Here is a 26,352-nt window from a genome sequence, read left to right on the forward strand (position 1 = left end):
AAAAAAAAAAAAAAAAAAAAAAAAAACCTCACAAAAGATCATTTCAATTGTCTCATATTAAAAACTACATTCCTCTCCCTACTCTCACCCTCACCCTCACCCGTGGACTGGGGATTAAACCAAAGGCTTTCACACTGAGCTACATACAACCCCAGGTTTTTGCCATTTAGAGAGAGAGGATCTCACTGTGTAGTTCAGGCTGGCCTTGAATTCACTATGTAGCCTAGGCTGGCCTCAAACTTGTGGCAATCCTCCTGCCTCAGTCTCCTGGGTGCTGGGATCACAGGTGTGTACCACAATGCCACCCTCACTTTTATTTTTATTTTGAGACATATAGTCTTGCCAAATTGCTAAACTGCTCAGGCTGGGCTGGAGGTTACCTCCAGCCTCAGTCTTTTAGAGTGCTGGGATTACAGACGCGCCACGTCACCTGGCTTAAAAGCAGTATCCATGTGATGTATTCATTTAATCTAACTGTGATGGCTTCAATTCACATTTCTAGAACGAAAGAATTATTGAGAAAGAAAAATCCCAAATTTAAAGTCAATACTGAGTATCTGTTTCTAAATGAGAACCTGGCTGACACTGAGACTTTTAGCTGCGCCCTCTTCTAAAACCATTGCCCACATATGTTATGCCAAGATGACAGGAAAACTGTGAACCTATGATGCAACTGTGACATCACAGAGCAGACAGCTGGGATATACTCGATCCCAAATTGAAATTCTTACTGAAACTACAATGAAATAAATTCTTGGTTGATCATACCACCCTCCCATGGCATCTGTAGAATTTTTCTCAATGTAACAATCCTGATACTTAAGAAATTTCTTGGAGGGCAGAAATCTCAGCCTGACCTTCCACAATACTAGGCACACACTGGCATTCTATATGTGTCTGTTATTTGGTTAATGGGAACTCTTATCTGACCTCTTCACTCCCAAATGCAAGCTCTCAGTTACGTGGTCAAACCCCAGCATAAACAGCTTCTTTCCAACAAATGTCTCCTGTTCTGGTATCTTTTTCAGGCTTTTCAACATCAATTCTCTTGACTGGATAGTCCCAGATCAAGACCAAAGCTGGGGATGGGGGTGAGGATATGGCTCGGTGGTGGACTGCTTGCCTAGCATGCACCAGACTCCGGGGTTTAATCCCCAACACCACGAAACACAAAAATAAGAAAAAATAGCAAAGTTATGAATGCTATGAGATAGAATCAAGCTGGACAGAACAAAAAAATGATTAAATAAGGACGTCAAAGAGCACTTTTAGAATTAATGTTATTCTCATAAAGTCAAACCCACTACTTTGTTTTCTCAAGGAAAAGCAATAGGAGGGAGGAAGAATAAAATTACCAAGAATTATGCTTCTAGCAGCATGTGGTGGCACAAGCCTATAATCCCAGCACTCTGGACACTGAAGCAGGAGGATCAATTAGGGTGTAGCCTGGGGTACACAGTGAGTTCAAGGTCAGTCTGAGCTACATACAAGTGACCCTGTCTCCAGAAACAACATAACCAGAAGTGTGCTTCTAGCTGGATGTGATGATGCATGCCTGGAGTCCCAGCATTGTGAGTTTGAGGCCTTCCTGGGCTACCTCAGCTGCACAGTGAGACCTTGATTCAAAGGAAACAAAAAGTAAAAGTACTGGACTGGGCATGACGAGGAAGGCTGAGGCAGAAAGACTGCTATGAGTTCAAGGCCAGCCTGGGCTACATGTTGAGTGCAAGGCCAGACTGGACAAAAGAAAGAGATCCTGTCTCAAGATAAATAAACAAATAGTCAAATAAGGGGGCGGGGTGCTGGGATGTAGCTTAGTGCAAAGGCTTTGGGTGCAATCTCCAGGATCAAGGTGGGGTAGAGAGGCTTCTGAAGTTCCTCTGCACACCTACAAATGAATTAATGTTCATTTCACTCCAATTCCCCCACAGGAAACTGGTCAGCCTTCAAATGAAATTTTTAGAAATGATCCAGAAAAAAAAAATCCATGAAAATAAATATCAATGGATCACATGAGAGAAACTTCTGAATGAGACTATAAGCCTAATTACTTCATGAGGACAACTCTAAATCTTCCCCCTAAATATATCCTTTTCAGAATTTCTAACAAATGTGGCTACAGTACACAGGAGGGTAACTGCTATGGTTTCCGTGCCCCTGGCACACAACTGCTGAAACCTTAATTCCTCAATGTGGCAATGCTGGGAAGCAGGGCCTAGGGAAGGGTGTTTAGGTCGTGGGGTGGAGCCCTCGCAAATGCCCTACAGCAGTGGTGGCGAACCTTTGCCACAGGTGCCGCAGCAGGCATGCAGAGCTCTGTCAGCGCACAAGCCAGGCTGCCCCAGCAGCCAAGCGTCAGGTAACAGCTGGTTTTCTAAACTAAAACCTCAGCATTCGTGTTTAACTGCAGTGCTGGCATTCTGTAATAAGTAAGCAGGTTTGGCACTGCTGGGACCTTCGTCTCTAAAGGGTTCGCCATCACTGGGCTACAGGACTACAATCCTTCTAGGAGGGAGTCGGCGGGACGGGGTTCAGCTTCCCTTTTCCTCCCATCCTTCCTGTCCTTCTTCCCACTCACACCTACATCTGAGATCCACTCTTGCGATTGCCCTTCCTTCCGGATATGTGGTTAGGGCTGGGGGCAAGTATGACAGGAAGACTTATCACCAGGAAAGGGCAGGGCCCTGGTGTAGCTCAGGGGCACAGTACCTCCTGGTAACACAGAAAATAAAAGAAAGGAAGCACATGGTGATGGGGGGTGCTGGCACTTAAGAGATACTAAGTATTTACTGGTTGGATTCTAAAAGATGCACAGTGTCTTGTAGTCATTCAGCAGCTCCTTTCTGAAGTTAGCTAGAGACTGCAAGAAATTTTGAGTGTTTTGTAAGGTGGTCAGATGCTGAAGCTGATAGAAGAGAGCTGAAAGCCTCAAGCACAGGATACAGTGATGCCCCAGAACCCTAATATTCCCTGTCAATATGTTGGCTTTAAACAGATGAGCGTATGGGAGCAGCGTTTCACAGCGTGAGTTTCGAGAAGAACAGCAGTCCTGCCATATGGCGCGGTATTTGTTGGCACTGGCAGGAGAGAAGAGGCCAAAAACTCAATGTGCTATTTTGGGCCCTGAAACGTGATAAATTCCAAATTTAAAATATAAGAATTTTTTAAATTAAAAGAAATTTTCAAATTTTAAGCTTTAAAAAATATTAGATTTTTATCATTTAAGGCTCATTAGGAATAAGTCCCAGTCCGAAGAAAGACAGGCTCAAATAAAATATGACTAACAATTTTCTGGAAAAGAAAATTAAAAACTTGAGTGAGAACTCTTTTTAGCTCTTACTGTAAAGGCACAATGTGTAGAAGCAGCTTTCGGCAGCAGAAGTGCATGAGAGGCTAAAGGATGGTGCCCCGCAACGAACCCGTCCGTCCACACTGCGCACTCGCCACCTTCCCAGGGGCTCAGCACACCGGCCACTCACACAAGCTCATCTAATGCCTGAAGTCAGAGTGACCTTGAAAAGACTCAGGTGGGAAATAATAGACAAAAGATTCATTCCCTACAAAATCAGCCCTAACCTGAGTCACAAGATTCACAATTCTAAAAACAAGAGTTTCAAATTGAGGTTGGTAACAACTAATTTCAGGGAAGCAATTTTTGAGCTTCCTCGCTCGTTTCAGTACTAGCCTTTTTCCTACTAGCCTGCTCCTTTCCTCTCATTACGTAAATTATAGGTAATAGAGATAGCTTTTTATTAGCCTGAGCTGACAAAATGGGTTTTATGAACTGCTGTGTGTAAGGCAAGAAGTTTTAAAGATAAGGTTGAACTTGAAACTGCAAGTGAAAATTCCATTGTACTTCCCCGCGATACCCTGAACAACAATAAACACAAATTACGTAAAGCAAGGTGAACTGTAAAATGTTATTTAACATTTACCTAAGTAGACCACCCCAAGCATGCAAAATACTGACACAAGCTGCAGTGGTTTCATACTGTTTGAGTATCAGCATCACCTGTCAGAAACTGAGACCACTGAATACAAAACTGGAGGTGAAGCTTGGCAATCTACATTTATTGGGGTACCCACATGATCTGATTCATTCTCAGCTTTAAGAACAAGGTAGCTGGGCATAGTGGCATGTGCCTGTAACCCTAGCAACTTGGGAGGCTGAGGCAGGAGCGTTACACATGGAGACCAGTGTAAAACTTAGGAAACTCTTTGAAAATTAAGGGGTGGGCTTCTACAGCTCAGTGGGCTCAGGGTGCTTGCTTGCCCAGCTAGTGTGTAGCCCTGGACTCAACCCCAGCAACACCAAAAATTTTTAAAGTGTCAGTTTGAGTTGGTACAGCACGACTGTGTGCTGTGTAAGGGTGGGATATGGCTTTAGGTGTCACTGCTAAAGGCTGTAACAATATTATGCGTCCTGGGGCCAGGGATTTAGCTCAGTGGTGTCGCCACCTGCCTTGCAAGCGCAAGGACCTGAGTTCCATTCAGGTATTTAAAACACACACACACACACACACACACGCAGCCCACTTCAAAAGCATCAGACCTACTGGAGAGAAGCAAGGAAGTCATTTTTTTTGAGGGGGCAGGGTATCGGGGATCAAACTTAGGATCTTGCACTTGCAAGGCAGGCATTGGCACCACCAAGCTAAATCCCCAGCCCAAGAAGGCATCTTTTTAAAATACTTTTTTCCAGCTGGGCACTGGGCATGGTGGTGCATACCTGTAATCTCAGCATGCAGGAGGCTGAGGCAGGAGAATGGCTTCAAGGCCAGCCTAGACTACAGTACAGTAAGTTCAAAGTCTGTCTAAACTATATATCAGGACCCTTCTCAAAAAAACAACAATAATGATAAAATACATTTTTTCCCACTTGAGCTCAAGAATTTTCTTTTTTGGTACTGGGGACTGAACTCAGGACCTTGCACTTGGGAGGCAGGCGCAGTAGTATCACTGAGCTAAATCCCCAGGTCCAAGCTCTTTCCCCCGCCCCCCCGAATACTGGGAATTGTACTCAGGACGTTGCACTTGCCAAGCAGGTGCAGAACCACTGAGCTATAACCCTGGCCCTCTTCACTTTTCTTAATAAGAGTTAAGTTCTATGAAAAAAAGTTTAAAGTTCATGTAGTTTAAGCCGTAGCTATGACCTAGTTCAGGATACGCAGAAAATAGGCTATACAAAAATTTTCCTTCTTGGGCATGGTGACACAAAGCCTGTGGTCCTAATTTTTGAATACCTTGTTTTTTGTTAATTCTAGAAGAAGGGGGTGGTGTGTGTGTGTGTGTGTGTGTGTGTGTGTGTGTGTGTGTGAATCTGAAAGGCTGAGGCGTGTGCGTGTGTGTGTGTGTGTGTGTGTGTGTGTGTGTGTGTGTGAATTCGGGGTTTCCAGTGTGAAAGCCATGGTTTTGACTCCCAGGACCAAAACCAAACAAACAATTTTTTCTCTGAGCAAAGCATATCCAGCATTTACTTGGGTACAACATGGTCTGGGATGGACTACCATCTTTTAAGTGCCTTAACTTCAGAGGTCACAAATTCTAAGTTACAGGTCCTTTCACTTAAGCCAGCTTATTTAACCTGCACTTTGGAAACATTTTAACTTGTATTTAAGTCCACAGCTGAGTCATAGGACCTTGTTGTAGTACTTCTCAAAGTTTGACTATTTAGGGGCCAGGGATGCAACTCAGCGGCACTATGCCTGCCTGGCAAACACAAGGTCCTGAGTTCAATCCCTGGTACAAAAAAAAAAAAAAAAAAAAGTTTGACTATTCAGATAGATCTTAGCTTAACAGCATTAATTCTTTAAGTGGCAATTTTCCGTAACATTCTTCTTTTTTTTTTTTTTTTTTTTTGCAGTATTGAGGATCAAACTCAGGACCTTGTGCTTTCCAGGCTGGCGCAGCACTACTGAGCTAAATCCCCAGCCCAACATTCTTTAAAATACGTGTAGACTCCACAGCCATTTCAACTTCAGTTCTCACATTCTGCTATCATTTCGGTCTATTTGTGGCTTCCAAAATTTTCCTTGTCTATTAAAATTCCATATATAAATAAATTAAAATAAATAAATATTCCATAATTTGGTAAACAGGTCTTTTATGGAAATAACCATCTGAGCACATGGGGGGCTGAGGCAGGAGGATCTTGAGTTGAAGACCACTCTGGGCTACACAATGAGTCCAAAATGTCTCAAAAGAATCATCTGACAATATCATATACAAAGATATAATCCATCAATCTAGATTTACTATGGGATTACTAGAAAACTACAACTAAACCATATGCATCCAATCACAGCCTGAGTAAACAAATGACAGATGTAGGACCAGGGATTTAGCTCAATGGTTCCACCACCTGCCTCGCAATCTCAAGGACCTGAGTTTGATCTCTGGTACCAAAAAAACCCAAACAAACAAACAAACAAACAAAAAAAATGACAGATGTATTAAAGAACTAAGTACAGGGCTGGGGATTTGGCTCAGTGATTCTGTCATCTGCCTTGCAAGTGCAAGGGGCCAAGTTCCATCCCCGGTACAAAAAAAAAAAAAAAAAAAAAAAAAAAAAACTAAACCTAAATACAACACAAATTAGTAATCCACAGAAAATAACCAGGGAATTACTGTTTGCACAAGATCAGTCTTAAAAAATAATTTCTTATAATACCCCAATATTATTTTTTAAGCCATACTTTGTTCCAAAATTATTTAAAACAGGGGTAAGACTTAATACTTCTTTCAATTTATTCCTGCTAATCCTGATAAATACAAGTTAGCCACTTAAACTCCACAGATGGGACTTCCTTAAATCATGAGGACCAAAAGGTATGATAGATAAAGTAAAATAGGAAGAAAAGGTGCAAAGGGGAGGGGGAAAAGGAAGGGGTAGGGGAAAAGAAGATGGGAAATGGAATTACCATGAGAAAAAGAAAAAATGGAAACAAAGTCTTTGTAGCTAGGAAGGGGTGGCGGGGTTGAGGAGAAAGGGGAAAAAATAAGAACCAAGATGCAAATTTCCAATGATGTCATTACATTGTATACCTTAAATGTACCAATAAAATTAATAATTAATTAAAAAATCACAATGCAACGAATGTCAAAAAAAAAAGAACTATTTCATGGTCAAGAACTCTGGTAAAGTACATAGATAAAATTACTTTTTGTTCCGGGTGTAGTGGTGCACATCAGTAATTCCAGCCCTCAGGAGGCTGAGGCAGGAGGATCATGTTAAGTATGAGGCCAACCTGGGATACATAGTGAGTTCAAGGTCAGCCTGGACTACATATTGAGACCCTGTCTCAAAAAAAAGTTTATGTATATATCTTATTACTATTCACTTCAACTTGCACAGTCAGTGACATCACTGGCCACTTTCTCTCTGCCAACACAGACCATCTCGATGAGACAGAAAAGTGAAAGGTATAACTTTCCTTGATTTTCTTTCTCTTTTTTTTCCCCCTTGGTTTTCTTCACAGGACTTCATGGTGAAACTGGGCATGGGGAGACAGTCACAGCCCAACTTGGGACAGTCATTCCCATGTACAGACTGAATGATCCCTGTAGTGCTTTGAAACACGCTCATACCAAGCATGGTGGTACACGCCTGTAATACAGGCACTGGGAAGCAGGAGGATGGCTGTAAATTCACAAATTCAAGGTCAGACTGGGCTACATAGTGAGTTCAAGGCCAGTGTGAACTACAGTGAGACCCTGTCTCAAACACACACACACACACACACACACACACACACACACACACACACACACTATGTATATATGTATGTATATATTTACCAACAGCAACTTTTCCTTCACTGAAAATTGGATCAGATCTCTAAACTCCCCAAATTACAATTATTATAATTTTGTTTTTGTCTTGTGGCTCTGATTCAGCCTGACAAAACATAAAATAGGGTAGTTACTCATGTCGTGAAAGGACCCACTACACAGAAACAAAACAGAATCTAATAATTAACAGTTTCCTTTGACTCATCAATTCCATCAATATACTTAAAATATGATTCTGTGCTCCAAAGAGAACTTGAAACAATTTTTATGCTTCTGTATAAAATAATGAACATCAAAGTTACTGTTAATGTGTGTTAATCAGTTTCTATAATACAGGGCAGCAAGTGACCAAAACTTTACCTCATGCACGGGCTGGCATAAAACATCTCTTGCTAGAATGTCCTATAGCAAGAAATAGGATCCTCATGCTTTCTCTTATTTATGCTAAGCAATTCAGTTTGGAGTATATAAATCTATGTTGCATTTTGCTTTATTTCCTTTAGCAACAGATTAATTTTAAGTTAATTATTAAATTACTGAAATGTGCTCTTATTTTTTAATACAGGTTGACTAGTGGCTCAGAAACACTGAGTTTCAGGGACAATTAGTCACACACACATATACATCCATCCCTTTTGCTCTAAGAAAGCAAAAATAAGTCCTTCTAGGAGATATGCATTAAGGGATAAAAAGGTATACGGCAAGGAGTTGGAAACAAGCAAAGTAATTTCTGGACTTTTTTTCTTTCCTTCAGTGCTAAGGATCAAACTCAAAACTACACCATCATCCCAAAATGTGCTTTTGTTCAGCATATGTTCTTCCCAAATAATTAGTATGTGAACCATCCCATACATACACAAAGGAAAAACAAAAACAAACTAGTATGTGCTCTGTAAAAGAGGGCCCTCTTTCTCCTTCAGCGGAAGAAAAACTGGTCAAAAACACCCACACTCTTTAAGTCAGGACAGCTTCTAGGGAAGACCTGAGTGCTCTCTTTCAGAGCTCCTAGGACTTGGTTTTCCAGACCTTCAGCCTCCTCTGCTCTTGCCCCTAGCTCAGTCAGTCTCAGCTCTCACTCTGGCTTTGGTCTGTTCACTTGCAGTCTTCTGCAGCTGGCCAGAAGCTTGCCAGGAGTTCCACCTACCAGTCAGTATCTGCAAACTGTCTTCACCTCTACCTACTCACACCTGCAGGCCAAGTGCATGCCCACACATCGGCCTATACTCTGGCCATACCCAGCTTCAAACAGAGCTTCCTGTGTATTTTAGCACCTACAAACCTCTATGATTAATATATTCCTTTAGTGGAGAGTCTTACTGCTCACTTCAGCTATTATATAATAGGGCTAATTATCCATTAAATAAAGCTCCATAAAGATAAAAGTAAGTGCCGGGTACAGTGGTACACACCTGTAATTCATACTTTCTGGGAGGCTGAGGCAGGAGGATTCCAAGTTTAAGCCCAGCTTGGCCAACTTAGTGAGACACTGTCTCAAAATTTAAAAAAAATAAAAAGGTATGAGGGTGGAGTTCGGTGTAAATGCACTGGGTTCAATCCCCGGTAATACACACACACACACACACACACACACACACACACACGTCACACAAAGGAATGTTAATATCAAAGGCTTTGCATTACTATTTTTGTTCAACTCATAAGAACATACCCTAGCTTTTCAAAATCCATGCCAATAGGGGTAAGGATTGGTCAGAAGGAATAGTTTCTATTCATTAAGTGTGGTAAGTAAAACTTCCTCCTACCTAATTATGATTATCATTCCTGAAATGTGAAAAGCTGAATGTATTTCCTTTATGAGAATATAGTTAACTGCTATGTTAATTCATTTAAAAGTCATTAATAGAGCCAAGCATGGTTGTGCACATCCATGATTCTAGCACTCAGGAGAGGCTGAGGTAGGAGGACTGCTGTGAGCTCAAGGCCAGCCTGACCTATATAATGAGACCCTATCTCAACCACTCTCCAAAAGAACTTTTTAAAAAAAAACTATTATTCTTATCTGCCTTCATTATGAAAATAGTCTACATTGAGACCATCACATAGTGTCAGCTGTGCTCTTACTCCTTAAAGACTACTTAGTTTGTTTATAATCTGTGTTCTCCATACAAATGTTGGTTAAATAAAATTTTAAAAGAAAAAGATTTTATGTGCTATGGGCACCTGCTAGTACAGAAAGAACGTTGCCGAGGATTTAGTTCAGTGGTCTGCCACCTGCCTCACAAGCGCAAGGTCCAGAGTTTGATTCCTAGTACCAAAAAAAACAACAAACAAACAAACAAACACCAAACCCAAAAAACAAAAAAGAAAGAAAGAATGTAGCTCAGTGGTAGAGCACTTGTCTAATGCAGACAAAGGCTTGGGTTCAATCCCTTGCACATAAATAAATAAACAAATAAATAAATAAATTTTGATGCCAGGCAATATGCTGATATAAAGAAGGTAATAGGTGGTGTGGCAGCCCACGCCTGCAATCCCAGCACTCCCAGGAGGATGCAGGTTTCAGTACAGCCTGGGCAACTTAGGGATTTAGAGAGATCGTGTCTCAAAAGACAATGAAAGCTTAAGAAGTAAGAGCATAAAATGTTTTTATTTTTATTTACAGATGGTCTTCACCTTTCAGTTTGATTTTCAAACAAAATATATAGTTATATACCTGACAGCCTTTTAAATGCTCGTTTTATATTTCATGTTTATCATCTGACAAATTTTTAAACTACTGAGCAGATGTACTGCTGACCCAACATTTGACATTTTTGCAGAATCACCACTTTGGTGTGTATTTGTAAAGTTATCTGAATATTTTATTGGGCTTAGGGGGAAAATGCACTTTTTTTTTTTTTTTTTTTGGTACCAGGGATTGAACTCGGGTCCTTGCGCTTGCAAGGCAGGCCACCGAACCACTGAGCTAAATCTCCGGCCCTTGCAAATGTTAATATTAGCAAAAAGAACCATCTCAATCTAACTGAAGCTTTCCGGTTGTAAGCAGGTCTTCTAAGTACTTAATGATGACAGACAGGCAGTAAAACAAAAGAATGTGCCTGTCTCTGTGCTTTTACTGAAGACTGAACTAAGCCACATCCCGAGTGCTCTGCTACTTCACTTTTCCAAAATTTACTAAAGCTTACTTTTTCCCCTGTGAAGAAGTTTTATGCATTAGTTAATTTGGCCCTACAGGTATCATAGGGGAAAGAAGCAGCCTATAAGAGAAAGGCAGATAAACATTGTGAAATTCTGTCTTCAAACCTGGAATCTTACCTGAAAATAACATGGCATTTAATTGTCTATCAACCTTTCTGTCGTGTACATCTTCTTTTCACTTTAAAAGCAGAAGCCGACTCATTTCCTGCTACATATAACTTTTACCATTGAGGGTAGCAGTCCTTCCTACCCCTTCTTTAGGCTTTCTAATGTTTCCGTTAATGTTTTAAAAAAAAAAATCATTCTCCTCCTTAATGCCATCCTCTCCTCTTTAAGTCAGACTCACTCCTTATTAAACCTCTCTTCTTTAACTCTAATTTTGAGAGTGGTGGCATTATTTTTGAAAATAAACTTTTCATTTTAGAATAACTTTAGGCTTAAGCTGGCATGGTGTCACATCCCAGCATTCAGGAGACTGAGGCAGAAGTGCCATGAGTTCAAATCCAGCCCGGACTACATATTGAGTTCAAGGCCACCCTTAACTACATAGTGAGAACTTATCTAAAAAAAAAAGCTGCACAGACAGCACCGAGTTCCTACTACAGATACCTTGCCCAATCTCCCTCTTAACAATTTACAGTTATACAACATAATTTGCCACAGCTAAAGAACCAAAAAACACACACCTGATTCAGATTTTACCAGGTGTGATGGTTAATTCTGCATGCAAACTCACTGGGCCACAAGGTACGCAGTCATGTGGCCAATTGTGCTTCTGCTATGTCTAGGACAGTGATTTAGATGAGAGTAACACTGGTTGAGTGAAGCAGACTGCTCTCTCCTGATGTGAGTTTCAGCCAAAAAGTTAAAGGCCTAAATAGAACAAAAAGGATGGTCCATCCCACACCCGTTAGGAAGGACTTCCCTCCTGCCTGACTGTGCTGAAACAGACACTGACACTGGGTTCTTCCTATCTTCTAGCTTAAGCTGAAACACTGGCTCTTCCTGGGCCGGACGCTGCCAGCACTTGGCTACACCTCTACCACTGCTCTTCAGCTCTCCAGCTTGCTGACTGCATTTGTCAGCCTCCATCCAGCACTAAACAATTCCTTACAACAACTTCTATATATTGCTATGTACCCTACTGCTTTGATCTCTCTGTATAACCCTAATACACTAGGTAAAATAGTAGAGTTGTTTTCCCTGCTTAAAAAAAAAGTTTAATATTCCTTTCTGTTTCAGGTTCCCATTAGGATTCAGCCATCGCCTCTCATCTCTGCTTGGTCCTCTTGTTTTGGATGAGATTAGCAGTTTTGAAGACGCATGGCCAGGTATTTTGTAGAATGCTCCTCAACTGGAGTGTGAATGTTGTTTCTCTCATATGTTACAGGTTTGGGGGAGAAGACCATGGAGGTAAAGTGCCACCCTCGGTACATCACAGCGGAGGTATGCGTGCTATAAACAGACCTTGTTGCATCCAGGTGGAGCACAGTGGCATGTGCCAAGCCTCTGCTCTGTGACAAGCTCCCTCCCCCTTGCCCTGATCAGCTTAGGAAGCAGCACACTGGGGGAGCAGAGAGGGAAGCCCCACCTCCCAGAGGAGACAGAGAGATCCACAGAAGCTACTCATGAGTCTTCTTCGGTAGATTTGCCGCCTCTTCCCTGCCTGTTTTCTCTTTACTTTTCTTTCTTTCTTTTTAAAATATTTGTTGTTTTTTGCGGTGCTGGGAATGGAACCCAGGGCCTCACACCAGAAGCAGCCCTCGTGTCCCAGTGCTTACTTGTGACTCCCCTTTGCTCCTGTGTCCCCCATACTTTCTCCCTTACCAAGCTCTCCTTAGGCATCCTTTTAAGGTGCTGTTCAGTTTTAAGTCTCCTTTTCTTCTGTCATCACTGTAATTGTCTAAAAATCAACCTCTGCACAGATCTCCTCTCCCACACACCATTTCTAAGGTACTGTTCTACTGTCTTTCACATCATACACTTACACTGTTGGATCAATGTTCTCAGAGTTTTAAGAGCATGACTTTAGTAGACACAGGTGTATTTTCTTTCTTTCTTTTTTTTTTTTTTTAGTTTTTTTTTTTTTAGTTTTTTAATTTGTTTGTTTGTTTTTTGAAACAGGGTCTCACTATGTAGTTGAGACTGACCTAGAACTCACTATGTAGTCCAGGCTGGTCTCGAACTCATAGTGATCCTCCGAGACAGGCGTATTTTCAACCCTAGAAACATGCCCAGAATGTAGAAGGCACACAATAGTTGATTGGAAGTAGAACATACAACAAAAATTTTCTCACTACAATTTAATGCAATTTCCTACGCCAAGAAAATAAAAACATATTGCAGGGAATTAGAGAAACAATAAAAACTTTAAATGTCAATTATTTAAAAGCTAATATATTCTAAGATGTAAATTTAAAAGTATGTTATATATCATATATCATATATATAACATATATCAGGAAGAGCCAGGCATGGTGGCAAATGCCAGTAATTCCAGCACTCAGGGAGACTGGGGCAGAAGGGCACCAAGATTGAGCTCAGCCTCTACAGTTTAGCAACTTAGCAAGAAGCTAGTTCAAAATGTTTTAAAAAAGGACTGAGGATGCAGCTCAGTGCAAAGGCTCTTCATTCAATCCCCAGTACAAATCAAAACAACAAAAACAAACCACAGGAAGAAAATAAGTACCAAAGGAGAAAATGTTTGAGATGCTGCAAAATCCTATCTGACTAAGAAGCTAAGAAAGGAAAATGCCTTTACCCAGAAAGAATCTAAGGAAACCTTTCAGATCACTTATTAGTCTGCTAAAAGCTGGTGCAGAACTTTCTCTAAGAAAAAATTCTGACTACAATTCCACATCTTATATGCTAGGGATCCTTCTCTTATCTCTAGGCCTATAAGTGGGGAACACTAGCTACTTAACATATGAAAGAAGGGCAAATAAATGACAGAATTAAAAGAGGGATGGAGGGTACTTTTTTTTTTGGTACCAGGGATTGAATTTGGGACCTTGCATTATGAGGCAGGCAGTGGAACCACTGAGCTAAATCACCAGCCCAGGCACATCTTATTTTTGTGGAAGAAATGAAGTGTGAATTCCTTTCCTCAGAAGCCATTTACCTTTCTTAATTTTTATAAATATTAACAATTTCATTGTCTATTTACTTTTTGTGGTACTAGGGATCGAACCCAGACCCTTATGTATGCTACTACAAGCTAGCAGCTGAGCTACACCTCCAGACCAATAATGTACTGGAGTAGAAAGGGTTAAAAATTACTATTCTGGGGCTGGGCTTTAGCTCAGTGGTTCTTCTGCCTGCCTGGGAAACTCAAGGACCTGAGTTCGATCCTTGGTACAAAAAAAAAAAAAAAATTACTATTCTGGCCAGTCATAGTAGTGCATGCCTATAATCCCAGCACTTGAGAGGCTGAGGCAAGATTACCTTGAGCTCATCAAGGCCAGTTCACAGTGAGTTCAAAGACAGCCTGAACTACCCAGCAAGACCTTGTCAAAAAAAAAAAAAAAAAAAAAAAAAAAATTTTTTTTTACTATTCTGAATAGAGGCAGATTGAGCACATAAAGGTAGGAAGCTATTTAAGTCAGCAAACCACCAAAACTTCATTATAAAGTTCTGACCTCCTGTTTTGGAGGATCCAAGTTTATTCCTGATTTGGATCATGCAAAAAGTAAAACTCCCTTGCTGGATGTGGCAGTGCATACCTGTAAGTAATCCTAGCACTGTAGAAGGCTGAAGCAGGAGGATGGCAAGTTCGAGCCCAGCCTTCATAACTTAATGACCTAGTGAGAACCTGTGTCAAAATAATAAAAAAAAAAAAAGGGGTGTGGAGGGTTGCCTTGGGATGTAGCTCAATGTGAAAGCCCTGGGTTCAATCCCTAGTTAAACTCTCCAAAATAAAAATCACTGTTCCCATTCTGATCCCTCAGTACACATGGTGAACTTTTGCTGTGTGCCTTCCCAGCATGCCAACTTTCTGGGGGGAATTCGCTCCCTTCTCACTCTTTGTCCAAATGTCCAAGTAGGGCCTTATACCTAAGACAGAAATGAGTACAGTCTAAGATGAACCACATATGTACTCCAAGGTCTCAGATAATGACAAGCTACTTTTGCCACCTTGCCAGTGAATGAAGGCTGGGAAGGAAGACTACCAAGAGAGAAAACAGAAATCAGTAGTCAAACCAGTGTTGCACCTTACTTTTATGGTTACATGAGGCAAATTCTTTTCTTAGTTGTAGTCTGGTTAGAATTTCTGATTGCTACAAAAGAATTAACTCCTAACTGATAAAGCGACAGCATGTAGTTTTTCCTTGAAAACAGGAAAATAATTTCACTACTTTTTTTTTTTTTTTTATTGAGTTTATTGGTACATTTAGGGATACAGTACAGTTACATTCATTGTTGGGATCATGTACCTTTACATGGCAAGTCTTGATTCTCATTTTTTTCCCCTTACCTCTGCCCTCCCTTCACCCCCTCCTCCCCTCCCCATCTACAAACACTTTATTTTCATCTTTTCATTCTCTCACATTTTTTTCTTTTCCCTTTTTGTTCTTCCCCTACGTATCACACCTTCCCTACATCTTTAGCTCCTTTCCTCCCATTTCTAAATGTCAGTAATCTTATTAGAATCTTATGCATTGTTGCAGAATATTCACACCAGGGAAACTATTCGGTATTTACACATGTGGGACTTATTTATTTCACTTAGGAGTATATCTTCAATATGTATCCATTTTCCTATGAATGAATCTATTCTCTCGCTCTTTATGGCTGAGTAATATTCCATTTTATAGAAAAACCACAACTTCTTTATCCAGTTTCCAACGGATGGGCAAATAGGTTGTTTCCAAGATTTAGCTATTACAAACTGTGCTGCTATAAACATGGGTGCACATACTTCTCTGTGATATGATTCTTTCAGTTCTCTTGGAAAGATACCCAACAGAGGGATGGCTGGGTCAAATGGAACCTCCAGTCCAAGCTCTTTGAGGTATCTCCATATTGATTTCCATAGTGGTTGCACTAGTCTGCACTCCCACCAACAATGGAGGAGGGTTCCTTTCTCCCCACAACCCCGCCAACATTTGTTATTGTGTGATTTCTTGATAGCAGCCATTCTTTGTGGGGTGAGGTGGAATCTTAGTGTTGTTTTCATCTGCATCTCTCGAATGACCAGTGATGTGGAACATTTTTTCATATATTTTCTTGCTGCTTTCACTTCTTTGTATGAGAAATGTCTGTTCATTTCGGATGCCCATTTTTGGATCGGGTCTTTATATTTGGGGGGACTGATTGTTTTGAGTTCTTTATATATCCTTGATAATAGTCCTTTGTCTGAGGTACAGCTGGTAAAAATTTTTTCCCACATTGTAGATTGTCTCTTAGTTCTGCTAATGGTTTCTTTTGAAGTACAGAAGCTTTTTAGTAAGATGAGATCCCAGTTGTTGATTCTTTCTGCTAGTTCCCGTGCTACTGAGGATTTGTTCATAAAGTCTTTTCCTATACCAATGTCTGCCAGAGTTCTGCCTAACTTACTTTCCAGCAAGTTTAATGTTTCTGTTTTTCACTACTTTTTAATCTAGCTCATGTTTAGAACTGTCATTATTTCTATTTTTTTTTTTAAAAATCCTATAAACTAGCATGATGGCACATGCCTATAATCCCAGTACTCCAGGAGGCTGAGACAGAAGGATCACTGTGAGTTCAAGGCCACCCTGAACTACATAGTGAGACCCTGTCTCAAAAAATAAACAAAATTATCAGTAAGGCCTAGGAAAGGTACTTTTCATGTGTTCATTTGAAGTCTTACCTCTGTGTTTGTTTGTCTTGTTTTGTTTGTACCGGGTATTAAACCCAGGGCCTTTGCACTGAGCCACATCTCTGGTCTTTTTATTTTCATGTTTTTGGTACCAGGGATCAAACTCAGGGACCTTGCACTTAAGAGGCAGGTGGCAGCACCACTGAGCTAAATCCCCGGTCCTGGCATTTTTATTTTAATTTGAGACCAAGCTGGGCTCAAACTTGTAATGTTCTTGTCTCAGCGTGTGCCCCCCACCCCAGTGCTGGGAGTACAGGCATGTGCCACCCAGCTTCAACCTGTTTTTTAATGGGCTGATGGCAAACTATTGATTCTATATGTCAATAGTAAATACATTCTATTTACAGATCTGGCATGCTGTAGCATGTTGAAGACACATCTCAGACAGCCAACCTCAAGACCAAATATGTGCAGTAACCTATAACTTTACAACTACCTTGGGTAATCCAGAGCAGTAACTGTTAAAGAAAGGAAAGTAGGGCTGGGGTTCTAGCTTCAGTGGTTCCGCTGCCTGTCTCACAAGCGTTAAGGTCCTAAGTTCAATCCCAGATACCAAAAGAAAAATGAAAAAAGAAAGGAAAGTAGTAAGCAAAACTGCTTATTAAGTAATAAAATGCTGTCATTTTTCTAGCCACAGCAGTGTGTAAATGTAACAGAAAATAATTAGGTAAAAAGGAAATGAAAATATATACACAGAGTAGAAATCTTTAGGAAACCAAATAATTCGATGAAAGGCCTTTACATCTCACCTCTAGGCATGAAGATAAACAGGAGGATGTCAAATTACCATTACTTTGCCATTCAGAAAAGTAATGGGAAAGGGTGAAAGTGGGGAGTGAGAACACCATTTTCAAAGCACCCAGCACCACTGTGGCCATCACGAAGTGGGTTGTGGTTATCATTTTTTCATTGCAAGCCTCAATTTTCCATACTGCTAAGCATGCAACTTCCTACTGCCTTAAGTATACTGGACCAATTCAAAGACAAGCTATAGGGCCAGGGATTTAGCTCAGTGGTTCTGCTGCCTGCCTTGCAAGCAAAAGGTCCGGAGTTCGACCTCTGGTACCAAAAAAAAGGCATGCTATAAACAAAGAAAAATACTGCTTCACCCTATTTTATAACTAAAGAAAAGCAAGCTTTCTTCTGTGTTCATGTACGTATACACGTGTGTGCTTACATGAAATGAATATTATCCACTGACTTAATGACTCTTGAGTTCTACCCCCAAAATGTGAGTGCTTGTTTAATTGGGGGGGGTGCCAGGGATCAAACTTGGATCCTTGAGCTTGCAAGGCAGGCAGTGGAACCACTGAGCTAGATCCCTGGTCCCTCGTTTTATTTTTATAGCTCTACATATATGTCTTCCATTTGCAAAAGGTTTAACCACTAAGGACCCTAAATCTAACACATGCACATATAAATTAACAGGGAATAAGGGGGGAAAATGTGGCTATCCTCTTCTGGTAACGGCAGGTTAGATTATTCAGAACAACTCTCTAACTATAAACAACTAAAAATGTAGGGGGAAGGAGAGTGGCAAGAAAAAAAATCTTTAAAATCAACAGAGAGCTAACAATACCATTACCCAGACAGCTAAAGGAAAAAAGATACCTACTCAGAAGCTTAGGAGAGCTCAATTCTCAATTTTGCTTTGAGGGCATTTGCTAAACCCTTCAAAGTACATCTATCTCCCTTTTGTTTTCTGCCCCCCCCCGCCGGCGTTTCCAATCCTAATAGTTCTTTATTTTTTTAAAATATACTTGCAGTAGGTTACTAATTTCCAATAGATGTCATCATGAGAATAAGCAAAATTAGATAAATTTGGCAAAAAGTTGATAGTGTTCCCACACTTGAATTTTACCAAGGATGAGGAAGAAAGCACTGTAAAGGACTACTGCGATGATACTTAGGCTCCCGCAATAAAAGCATCAATGCAACCATATCAAGAGAGTTATCATCTCACTTCCTACTTCCCCTTGAAAACAATTTGAATTTCTTTGGCATCCAACGTCTCATAGGCCAATAAAGATTCTACTAGATTTTTATGCTCTTTTGCATGAGTTTTCAAGATTTGCTTTGCTGTTTCATATGATTCCCTTAGAAGGATTCTTACTTCTTGTTCAATGGCAGATTGAATTTCGGGACTCAGTTTCCCCGTGTCACTGTCATAACTCCAAGCTTCTCACTCATTCCAAATTTGGTAACTATCCGCTTAGCTATTTTTGTGGCATTAGCAAAATCACTGGAAGCACCAGTTGTAATATAGTCAGTTCCAAATATAAGCTCCTCTGCCACTCTTCCTCCCATACTAACGTCCATCTGCACAAGTACCTGGGCTCTAGTTTCGTTCCATCTGTCATTCTCAGACAACAGAGGCACATGTGCAAGAGCTGGCCCGCATGGCAGGATTATTATAGCTTTGCTAACTGGCATAGCATCTTTTGTGTAACATGCAATAATAACGACCAGATTCATGGTAGGCCGTAATGGTTTTGTTTTTATTATCAATTTCCACACTTCTTAGTTCAGGGCCCATTAGAATTTTATGTTTGGAAACCCCACATGGGCTCATGGCAACCACTTCTTTTCCATCAACAGCTGCCTTTAATGCAGCTTGAGTCACAAGATTCTCCAACTCTGCTCCAGAAAACCCAATAGTTCCTTGAGGTATGATTTATAGATCAACTGACTTGTCAAACTGTTGTGATACCATTTTAAAATTTCTGTTCGACCTTTTACATCTGATCTTGGAACTGTAACTTGCATGTAAAATCGCCCAGGACATATTAAAGCATTATTTAATGCTTCTGGAAAGTTTGTGGCCCCTATAATGATTACTTCTTCTTTGGGCTTAAAACCATCCATTTCAGCAAGAAGTTGATTTATAGTCTGCCTTGAATATGGATGCATTGGAGACTCGATTCTCTTTCCACCAACAGGACCTAATTCATCAATAAATATAACACAAGGAGAATTCACTTTTGCTTCCCTAAGATTCAGCTGGCTTCCACACCCACAAACATTTCATCAAACTCTGATCCGGAAGCGTAATAAAAACAAACATCGGTTCCCCTACCACAGCTCGGGCAAGAAGTTTTTCTTGTCTTTCCTGTTACTGGTGGTCCAACTAAAAGAATTCCTTTTGGAAGTTTTCCTCCAAGCACAGTAAATTTCTGGGAATTTTTCAAGAATTCAACAACTTCCCGTAATTCTTATTTAGCTTCCTCCACTCCTTTAACAGGTTCAAAATTGATATTTTTCATCTGAACAGGATCTACTGCAGAATCAAGCCAAGTAGTTGTCCAGAAGCGGACCAATAAATATGGATTTCTTGGGGGATACCAGGGATCAAACTGGGGAACTTATGCTTGCGAGGCAGGTGTGGCACCACTGAGCTAAATCCCCGGCTAAAATAGATTTTTTAAAAGTCCATAAATGCCCAATAGCACTATAACAAAGAGAATTAGGCGAGTTCGCCATAGGGAATCACTGGTTTTTTGTTAATGATTGAACTTTCAGAAAACCCTCTGTAAAACCAGTTTTATTAGCTCAGTAGTTCCGCTGCCTGCCTCAGGAGCGCAAGGACCGAGGTTCACCCCAGGTACAAAAAAAAAAAAAAAAAAAATGAAAAAAAAAAAAAAAAAAAAAAAAAAAAGCTTTAAAAGCATCCTGACGAGCTTCAGGTATGTTCTTAGTTTCATAAAGTTTGACCAAATTCTCAACAGCTGATCCTCTGTCCTGCAAAAGAAACCCCTTCACAAATGATGGTGCTATATTCTGAATTTCTGCTAACCTTTCAGAGGTGGACTGCAGACGTCGTGTCCTTGATTTCAAAATTTTAAAACCCCGAGACTGTATATAAACTGTACTGTAGATCTGAACAAATGCACTGAAGAGTTCTTGAATGTTGTCGAAACAAGCAAGAGAAACGTAAAGTACTAAACATATCTAAGTGACCATACTTATTTTCAAAGGACTGTGCAGACATGAGACGTGTGCCAATGGGACGAAACACTTCTGCCTTTGCAAAATCCGGGAAGTAGATTTTCTACCAGTTGATCAATCTGTCCAATTTTTAACTCAGCCCATCCAAGGTCCCCTATATTAAGTATTGGCTTAACACACACAGGAAAAGCGTGTCAGTCCAAAATAGGGACTGCTTTCAGGACGTCTTTAAAATTGATACCGGTTGGAAAAGGGAATTTTCCTTCCTGACATCGAGTCCTCCCAATTTAAGGCAGAGCCCTCCCTGCTGGGAGCCTCAGGCTTAGGAACTACTTCGCGATGTTTGTTTTGAGAAACTAATGTACTGACGGGAACGGATACGGGTTTTGGTAAATGGAAGGCAAATGGAATGCTTAAAAATGAGAGGAACTGTAACCTGGGGATGGACCATGCTCGACAGGAAGAACATCCCTGGGCCTCAGTGGCCTCTCCCGCCCGCCGAAAGCACCCTTCGGTTCTCAGCCGGCCGGAAGGCGCTGAGTCCTGCCCTTTCCTGCTTCTTTCTCTCCCTCCCTAGGCCCTCTCCCCACCAGAAACGGAAAACGGCCTCCCCTCCCGGCGACTGCAGAACCACCGCCTGTCCCGGAAGCAGACGCAGCAGCACTTCCGGTCAGGGCCGCGCCCAGCGCCCGCCCTACACATGAGGCAGGCTCAGCAGGCTGCTCCGCCGAGGGCAGCGTTTAGCTTCTGGGAGGCGTTCCCCCACTATTATTCCTCAGACTCTCCAGTGTACGTACTTCTCCGTTCCGACTGAGCCCTGAGCTCTCGCGGACTGCTAAGGTCCAGTGCCCTTTCCTTTGCTCACAGTAAACCGAATCCCTCCCCGCTGGCCGAACCTGTCCCATCGGGAGCACCACCCTGAGGAGAGCCGTCTCAGACTCCCGCCGCTCCTTGGGGCCCGCGGTGTGGCGGCGGAGCAGTTTCATTCCGTCTCGCTACTAGTTCCAGCCACAGCTGCCCTCTTCCCCGCGGAGAAACGTCCGCTGCCCTCCCTATCTGCCTTTTGACGGTAAATGTGGGCAGAAATCTAGCCCAAGAACTGCCCAAGATAGGAAATCTAATAGATAGTCACTGCTTTTAGCCAGCATTTCAAAAAGCTATGATCTTGTGGGACCTAAATTACAAGCCCTTGCTAAATGGCAAAGGGCCTAGGAAACAGTGTCCTGAACCCCTCCCATTGTAGCCACAGCCCCGACCTTTGTTCCAGCCCTGGCCTAAGAATGTGTATCACTCTTGTATTGTTTGAAGTCCGGATCTGAATCTACCTGTAAATTAGAGACTCCAGACATAGAGCCCCAAGTTAATTGACAAACTGTTTAGTGTCTTGGTGACCTTTGAGACATCCTATAGGTGGTACCTGTTACTCATCAACATGTGACTGTTGAACATGTGACTGCTGACCACCAGCTCAAGTCAGTAGACCTTTGTCCCCTGTCTGTCAGCCCAAAATGTTAACCCCCTCTTTTACTCCCTATAAGAGGACCTCGGCCCCTGAGCTAGGTGCCTCTCTGAGCCAGCCACTTGGTTCTGAGAGTGCCGTCTTGCCAGACTAATAAAGGTCTTTTCCCATCTAGCCTGGTGTGTTCCTTCCTGGGTTTCTCGTTCTCTGTCGAGCTCCCGGAGCCTCGCTGGGTGTTGGGCCCAGCATTGTAGAGGCCTTTTGGGCTGTTCACGCTCTGTGGAGTGGAAGTGAGACTTTAGGTCTTACAATCTTCAGGCAAGGGCAAGCCAGGAGTAAACCACCTTTTACACGGTTCTGAACACAGATTTGCACTAAGTTTTCTGAAAACCTCAGACTATGAAAATGATTTAGGGTGGTCTTAGAATGATGGTTCAAACTGCCTGGCAGAAGCAAATGACAATCCTTACTGAAAAACAGCATCCTCATCCTAGGACCGAAATTATTCTTGCAAATAATTATCCAGTGAACGAGGCAGGTGTGGTAGCACACACCTGTAATCCCAGCTACTCAGGAGGTTGAGACGAGAGGATCAAGAGTTTGAGACTGTCCAATAAAAGTGAGATCTTGCCTCGGGGAAAAAAGAAAGAGAAGGAGCAAAGAACAGCAAAAGAGACCACACACACTACAAAACAAAACACCACGCACAAGATCAGCAAAAAGAAAAACTGATCTTAAAACTTTAGGGTCCGGGGTGTGTGGCTCTGGGGTAGTGTGCATGCTTATGTATGTGCTGAACTACTGGTTCAATCCCTAGCAAATTGCCCCCAAAGCTTTAATTACTGGAATTATTAGACAGATGATAAAACAATGATTTGACTGGCTTCACTATAGAGAAGTTGGAAAAATAATTAACATTTACTCATTTTGGGTCTCTTTTTTGGAGACAGGATTTCACTGTGTAGATCAGGCTGGCCCTGTGGAGCTATGACATAGCCAAGGCTGGCCTCGGACTCATGAAACTCCTGTCTCAGTCTTCTGAGTACTGGGGATACTGGGATTACAAGGATGCACCACCATGCCTCGCAACATTTTATTTTTTAAATACTGAAGAATAAATAATTTAAAGTAAATGTGAAAATTTATTAGAAACCTCAATAAATATGTACAGTAAACTAATATGGTACTCATCTGGGCTTGAAGGTAGACATACATGAACTAGGCAATGTAGTTATCATGTCATTCACAAACATGGAACACATCTACCTTCAAGTATTGGTTCCAGATTTCAAATACAACTCTAACAGATTCTCGTTTATTGTTATTTCTAGTTCTCCTATTTATACTTGCACTGTCAGAATTCAATAGTCCTAAATGTTTTTTTTTCGGTACCAGAGATCAAACTCAGAACCAGGTTAGTCTCAACTACATAGTGAGACCCTGTCTCAAAAAACCAAAACCAAACAAACCAACAAAAGCAAGCCCCCACAAGAAGGCTTTTAAATATAATGACAGTTTCTTACAGGACTTTTACGGGACACAGTGTAAGTTCAAAGCCTGTCTGAACTACATAGTGAGACCCTGACTCAAACCAAAAAAAAAAAAATTACTGATTTGTGATTCTCCATCAAAATACATTTTTAAATAGCCGGGTGTAGTGGCACAGGCTTATAATCCCAGCACTCAGGAGGCTGAGGCAGGAGGATCGCTGTGAGTTAGAGACCAGCCTGGGCTACATAGTGAGTTCCAGGTCAGTCTCAACTACATAGTGAGACCCTGTCTCAAAAAACCAAAAAAACAAACCAAAAAAACAAAAAAGATTTTTTTAAAAAGACTGGTGACTTAGTTCAGTGCTACAGTGTTTACCTAGTACATACAAGGCCCTACCTTTAATAACCAATACAGCCAAAACAAACAAACAAACACCAAAAACTCTGATGCATATATAAAGTGGCTTTTTTTTTTTTTTTGGTGTTCTGAGATAGGGTCTTGCTATGTAGTCCAGGCTGGCCTCAAAAATTTGGCGATCCTCTTGAGTGCTGGGATTACAGGCTAGCCCCATAACACCCAGCATGGCTTGGCTCTAGAGATCTGAAAAAGAATCACTGTATTACTTCTACTTATTTTATTAACAGCATATTAGTATTTAAATTCACAAGTATTGGGCTGGGGATTTAATTCAATGGTGCTGCCACCTGCCTTGGAAGCACAAGTTCCCAGTTCAATCTCTGGTACCAAATAAATTCATTCATTCATTCACAAGTATTCACAGAAGAATCCAAGAAAATTTCAGCTAAGACTAACACTACATAGATTTTCTGGTTAATGTTCTTCTACAGTATATTCAGTAAAACAGTAACTAATATAAGAGATGGGGACGAAAACAACCTAACAGGTAATACAAATTAATAAAATACATAAACCATACTTTATTGAATTTATTATAACGTACTATTTATTTTAGGTACTACTAGGGGGAAAAGCCTCTGCCAATTACAGGTATAATTATGTCATGAAATAAAAAGTACATTTTGATTTCAAAGATGTTTAAAAAGATAAAAAATGTCTTAGAAGGGGCCGGGGATTTAGCTCAGTGGTTCTGCCACCTGCCTCACAAGCCCAAGGTCCTGAGTCCGATCTCCCCAAACCAAAAAAAAAAAGTCAATAAAATATGATGAATGACAAAATATTATAACCAGGCAACCAGGAGTTTTTTGCTGGAAGTTAACCACCAGTATTAACGCTCTCAACAAAGCTGAGTGTGGTGGAGAATGCCAACAGTCCCAGCTACCTGACAGGCTGAGGCAGTAGGACTTGCTTGAGCCCAAGATTTCAAGGCCAGCCAAGTAACAGAGCAAAACCTCATCTCAAAAACAAAACGAAACAATTCAACCAATCTCAACCAATTCAACCACACAACCCACTTAACATGCAAATACAGCCTCAATGATGTGACTCACTCACCCTGTGTTGTAGGCAAAGATATCTATGACAAAATGCTGGCACTACAGACATGAAAATATTCAAACTCATGACTACCGCACTAAAGCAGTGTCCCAAAAAGGTACGCATGAACAGCGAGCACAAAAGAACAAGCAAGTGTGCACACACCTGTGCTGATGTAGACCACTAACAATCCAAACCAGTTTAATGAAAGTCTGTAATGCTGTTTACACTCACACTTGGCCCTGGATAGCCAATGTTCAAACTAATTATAAAGACTAACAAATTCAGTGAATTCCTACAAAAATGCAACATACGTAAAGAGAAGATAGAAAAACATTTTCCTAAATAAAGATGATGCCAATGTAGATGGACTGCACTCCATTTAAAAAGCGCCCCACATGTACAACAGTCTAAGACAAGTGTCAGAAAACCCTTCCTGTAAAGGAACAAACAATAATTATTTTAGAGGCCGGGGATTTAGCTCAGTGGTGCCAGCGCCTGCCTGCCTCTCAAGCGCAAGGTCCCGAGTTCAATCCCCCAGTGCCAAAAAAAAATACTTAGGCTTTGTAGATTACATTTCATCTCTGTGCTGTCTTTTTTTTTTTTTAATTTTGTTTTGAGACAAAGTCTCCCCATGTAGTTCAGGATATCCTTGAATTTACTATGTAGCTCATGCTGGCCTTGAACTCACTGCAATCCTCCTGCCTCAGACTTCTGGGTGCTGGGACTACAGGCGTGCACACCCCTGCACCCACCAGCAACAGACTTTTAAAACTGTAAAACCAGGCCAGGGATTTAGCTCGGTGGCACCATACCTGCCTTGCAAGCACAAGATCCTGAGTTTGATCCCCGATACCACAAAAAGAAAACAAACAAAACTGTAAAAACCACGCTCACTTCCACTCACACAAAAACATGTTGTAGACTGGACTTGGCCCCGAAACTACAGCTTGACCCTCTCTGGCAAAGATAAAAACAGGCATGAAAGTGTGATGCATAAAATAATGGTACATCTGAAAGACTAATACTAATTTAGGAGAATCTCTGTCAAGTTACCCAGATGGGTAGGCATAGGCATTCTAAAGTAGAAAACTAGCCAGGCATGGCAACCCACACCTGTAATCCCAGCACTCAGTAGGCCTAGGCAGGAAAACTGCTACAGTTCCTGGCCAGTTGGGGCTGCCCAGTGAGTTCAAGGGCAGCCTAAACTACA

General features: G+C 41.3%; 1 protein-coding gene and 1 pseudogene across 3 annotated transcripts in view; both read right to left on the bottom strand.

Annotated features, from left to right (window-relative positions):
* Glg1 (golgi glycoprotein 1) overlaps window positions 1–26,352 on the bottom strand; it is a 141,538-nt gene that overhangs the window by 76,718 nt on the left and 38,468 nt on the right. The gene's annotated exons all lie outside the window — the stretch shown is intronic.
* On the bottom strand, window positions 18,744–21,318 carry LOC104876416 (annotated as a pseudogene).

Source organism: Fukomys damarensis, unplaced genomic scaffold, assembly GCF_012274545.1.
Source record: "Fukomys damarensis isolate Sample0158 unplaced genomic scaffold, DMR_v1.0_HiC HiC_scaffold_32, whole genome shotgun sequence".
Classification (NCBI taxonomy): Eukaryota; Metazoa; Chordata; class Mammalia; order Rodentia; family Bathyergidae; genus Fukomys; species Fukomys damarensis.